This window comes from Bubalus bubalis, chromosome 4 (assembly GCF_019923935.1).
Source record: "Bubalus bubalis isolate 160015118507 breed Murrah chromosome 4, NDDB_SH_1, whole genome shotgun sequence".
NCBI classification, from domain to species: Eukaryota; Metazoa; Chordata; class Mammalia; order Artiodactyla; family Bovidae; genus Bubalus; species Bubalus bubalis.
This window is the reverse complement of record NC_059160.1, coordinates 75346547-75351703: the sequence shown is the minus strand read 5'-3', so window position 1 is coordinate 75351703 and position 5157 is coordinate 75346547.

The window sequence follows — 5157 nt, the reverse complement described above, 5'->3', positions numbered from 1 at the left end:
GGTCACGTGGCTCAGGGCACCCGCGCTTCCGCCCTCGAACAGTTAGCGGAGCAGCCTCACCTGCGCAGGCGCGTGGCACACTGGATGAGGCGAGCCGTATCCTTCTTGCCCTACCACCTGAGTTAGCTAAACCCGGCTATACCAATCAGGGACCCCTTTCTTGTTGGACATCTCCTGTGTGTTGGTTGGATCGACTTGTTAGCTACTGTTAGTGTTGAGCACGGAGAGGGCAATGGGACCCCACTCCAGTACTCTTGCCTGGAAAATCCCATGGACGGAGGAGCCTGGTAGGCTGCAGTACATGGGGTCGCTAAGAGTCGGACACGACTGAGCGACTTTACCTTCACTTTTCACTTTCATGCATTGGAGAAGAAAATGGCAACCCACTCCAGTGTTCTTGTCTGGAGAATCCTAGGGACCGGGGAGCCTGGTGGGCTGCCGTCTATGGGGTCGCTCAGAGTCGGACACGACTGAAGTGACTTAGCAGTAGCAGTGTTGAGCAAATTAAGTCCTTATCAGACACGGGAAACCATTACTTCTTGAAAGCATATTTTTAAACATTTTATTTATAAAATCTAAACATACAGAAGAGTAGACTGTACGATGAACCTACGTATATACTCATCATAGTTACTGTTCAGATTTTTTTTAAGTTTGGCTTTTCATTGTTCTAGAAAAGTGTCCATTTTACTTAGAAGTTCTAGTGTATTTCGTCAGAACTGTGCATAGTGTTTTACCATATTTTCAATTTATTTCGTCTGTTGTTATATCACTTTATTTATTCTAAACATGCATTTGAGTTTTCTTTGTCCTTTGATTAGCCTTGTGGGTAACTATTTTACTGACCTTTTCGAAAATTCTGATTTTGTTTCATTACTTTTTTCATTATTTCTCTCCTGATTTATTCAATAGAAAGTTCAATTCATTTATTTTTATTTAAAAATAAAAAGATGTAAAGCTGTGAGTTCCCTCTTTTAGAATAGCTTTGCACACAGTCTTCAGTTCAGTTCAGTCCCTCAGTCATGTCCGACTCTTCGCGACCCCATGAATCGCAGCACGCCAGCCTCCCTGTCCATCACCAACTCCCGGAGTTCACTCAGACTCATGTCCATCGAGTCACTGATGCCATCCAGCCATCTCATCCTCTCCTCTGTCGTCCCCTTCTCCTCCTGCCCCCAATCCCTCCCAGCATCAGGGGCTTTTCCAATGAGTCAACTCTTCGCACGAGGTGGCCAAAGTATTGGAGTTTCAGCTTCAGCATCATTCCTTCCAAAGAAATCCCAGGGTGGATCTCCTTGCAGTCCAAGGGACTCTCAAGAGTCTTCTCCAACACCACAGTGCAAAAGCATCAATTCTTCGGGGCTCAGCCTTCTTCACAGTCCAACTCTCACATCCATACATGATCACTGGAAAAACCAAAGCCTTCACTAGACGCACCTTTGTTGGCAAAGTTAATGTCTCTGCTTTTGAATATGCTATCTAGGTTGGTCATAACTTTCCTTCCAAGGAGTAAGCGTCTTTTAATTTCATGGCTTCAGTCACCATCTGCAGTGATTTTGGAGCCCAGAAAAAAAAAGTCTGACACTGTTTCCACTGTTTCCCCATCTATTTCCCATGAACTGATGGGACCGGATGCCATGATCTTCGTGTTCTGAATGTTGAGCTTTAAGCCAACTTTTTCACTCTCCACTTTCACTTTCATCAAGAGGCTTTTGAGTTCCTCTTCACTTTCTGCCATAAGGGTGGTGTCATCTGCATATCTGAGGTCATTGATATTTCTCCCGGCAATCTTGATTCCAGCTTGTGTTTCTTCCAGTCCAGCGTTTCTCATGATGTACTCTGCATATAAGTTAAATAAGCAGGGTGACAATATACAGCCTTGACGTACTCCTTTTCCTATTTGGAACCAGTCTGTTGTTCCATGTCCAGTTCTAACTGTTGCTTCCTGACCTGCATACAAATTTCTCAAGAGGCAGATCAGGTGGTCTGGTATGTCCATCTCTTTCAGAATTTTCCACAGTTTATTGTGATCCACACAGTCTTCAGGACAATGTAATATTCTCATTTTCCTTAATTCTTTAGTTTGATTGATAGTTTTCATTTCCTCTTTGAATTCAGAATTATTCAAATATTGAGCACCTGTTTTGTGCCAGGCACACTGTATTTGGTACTTGGGAGATACTGGCAAGTAAAGCCAGACAAAACCCTTTCTCATAGATGTCAGTGAGAGAAGACATACAATTATAAACCACAACAAATTAAAGTTCTGAAGAAGTAACAAAACATGATTCTATGACTGTGTACTAAAAGAACCTGATCTAACGAGGAGGAAGTCATCCCCCAAGGAAATGATTCAAATTAAGATGCGAAATTAATTAGGGAAAGTCTAAAGTCTGACTTTCCTAACAGGGTCTTCCCAATAACGTTTTTCTTCCTGTCATGCCACCAAACTCTACCAATTCTTACTAGAATTGTGTGCCTTTTCAATTGTATGTTTATACTGCCATCCTCTCTTCCAGTTTGAATCTGCAGAACTCAGCAGTGATTTACTGTTTACCCTCATTTGCTCCCCAGTTAAGAACCTAGCCTTAGATAGCCTATCTTCTTTTAGTCTACTCAATTCACTGTTTCCTTGTGATAACAGATTTAGAGTAATAATCTTAACATGATTGATAAATTTTATTTTTATCACTTCTCTATTTCTCTTAGAATATTTGAAGTTAAAATATGAACTCTGAAATTTGGGTTAAAATATAAAAATATTTAATGGATTACAACTGCCTTGATTCAAGGCATCCATGAGCCTAACCTCAATTTCTGACATTCACCACGTTGCCCATTGTTTCTGAACTTTTGTACATCTCCATGCTGATGTAGTTGGTTAAGTGGCTTTCTCTACCTTCTTCACCAAAGCACAGGAGCCCTAATCCTTACCAGTCCTGAAACGTGATTACGTGATTATTATCCTTAGTCTCATTGACAGATGTTGGAATAGAGGTAATGAATGTTATCTTGCAGCTAGAATAGATGAGTTCAGCTCAGTTCAGTTGCTCAGTCGTGTCCAACTCTTTGCAACCCCATTAATCGCCACACACCAGGCCTCCCTCTCCATCACCAACTCCCAGAGTCCACCCAAACCCATGTCCATTGTGTTGGTGATGCCATCCAGCCATCTCATCCTCTGTCGTCCCCTTCTCCTCCTGCCCCCAATCCCTCCCAGCATCAGGGGCTTTTCCAATGAGTCAACTCTTCGCACGAGGTGGCCAAAATATTGGAGTTTCAGCTTCCGCATCAGTCCTTCCAATAAACACCCAGGACTGATCTCCTTTAGGACGGACTGGTTGGATCTCCTTGCAGTCCAAGGGACTTTTAAGAGTCTTCTCCAATACCACAGTGCAAAAGCATCAATTCTTCGGGGCTCAGCTTTCTTCACAGTCCAACTCTCACATCCATACATGACCACCGGAAAAGCCATAGCCTTGACTAGATGGACCTTTGTTGGCAAAGTAATGTCTCTGCTTTTGAATATGCTATCTAGGTTGGTCATAACTTTCCTTCCAAGGAGTAAGCGTCTTTTAATTTCATGGCTGCAATCATCATCTGCACTGATTTTGGAGCCCCCAAAAATAAAGTCTGACACTGTTTCCACTATTTCCCCATCTATTTCCCATGAAGTGATGGGACCAGATGCCATGATCTTCGTTTCTGAATGTTGAGCTTTAAGCCAACTTTTTCACTCTCCTCTTTCACTTTCAAGAGGCTTTTTAGTTCCTCTTCACTTTCTGTCATAAGGGTGGTGTCATCTGAATATCTGAGGTTATTGATATTTCTCCCGGCAATCTTGATTCCAGCTTGTGCTTCTTCCAGCCCAGCGTTTCTCATGATGTACTCTGCATGTAAGTTAAATAAGCAGGGTGACAATATACAGCCTTGACGTACTTCTTTTCCTATTTGGAACCAGTCTGTTGTTCCATGTCCAGTTCTAACTGTTGCTTCCTGACCTGCATATAGGTTTCTCAAGAGGCAAGTCAGGTGGTCTGGTATTCCCATCTCTTTCAGAATTTTCCAGTTTATTGTGATCCACACAGTCAAAGGCTTTGGCATAGTCAAGAAAGCAGAAATAGATGTTTTTCTGGAACTCGCTTGCTTTTTCGATGATCCAGGGGATGTTGGCAATTTGATCTCTGGTCCTCTGCCTTTTCTAAAACCAGCTTGAACATCTGGAAGTTCATGGTTCACGTATTGCTGAAGCCTGGCTTGGAGAATTTTGAGCATTACTTTACTAGCGTGTGAGATGAGTGCAATTGTGCGGTAGTTTGAGCATTCTTTGGCATTGCCTTTCTTTGGGGTTTAATAGATTCAAACCCAAATTTCTATGGCTTCCAGCCCATTTCACCTCCTTCTCATTATGAAAAATTCCAAACATATGCAAAATTAAAATAGTATAGTGAACCTTCCTGTACCCATCTCCTGGCTTCACTAACTGCCATTTTTGTTTCTTGTATACCCACTCCCACATTTAATTTTTAAACAGCCAATTTACATTCATTCAAATGCACAAATCTTATATTATGCAGTTTTTGCTACTTGGATTCACTTTGTAATCCACACCCCTCTCAAGGTATAGAACATTTCCACCACCAAATTCCCTAGAAAATCCCTACCCCACACCACAGAGGAAATCACTGTTCTAATTTTTCTTCACCTTAGGATAGTTTTGACTGTTTTAGAACTTCATATAAATTATCATATAGTATTTACTATTTGTGGCTAGGTTTTGCTGGACAGATCAATTCTTTCCTTTTCATGTTGCTGAGTAGTACTCCTTTGTTTAGTCATTCTCCTATTGATAGGCATTTGGATTTCCAGTCTGAGGCTATTATAAATAATTCTGCTATGAATATTTTGTACAGGTCTTTTTGCGGAATTTATTTTCATTTTTCTCATGTAAATATGTAGGCATGAAATTTCTAGGTTAAAGAGTAGGTGATTATAATAGTCAAAACATTCCCCCAAAGACTACCCATTTTACTGTGTCCAAGTAAGTTAATCCACATCTTCTCATGTATTTCGTTGTTAGCCTTTTTGATTTTAGCCATTCTGATGGATGTGTAGTAACATCTCATGGTTTTAATCTGTGTTCACCACTGAGCATTT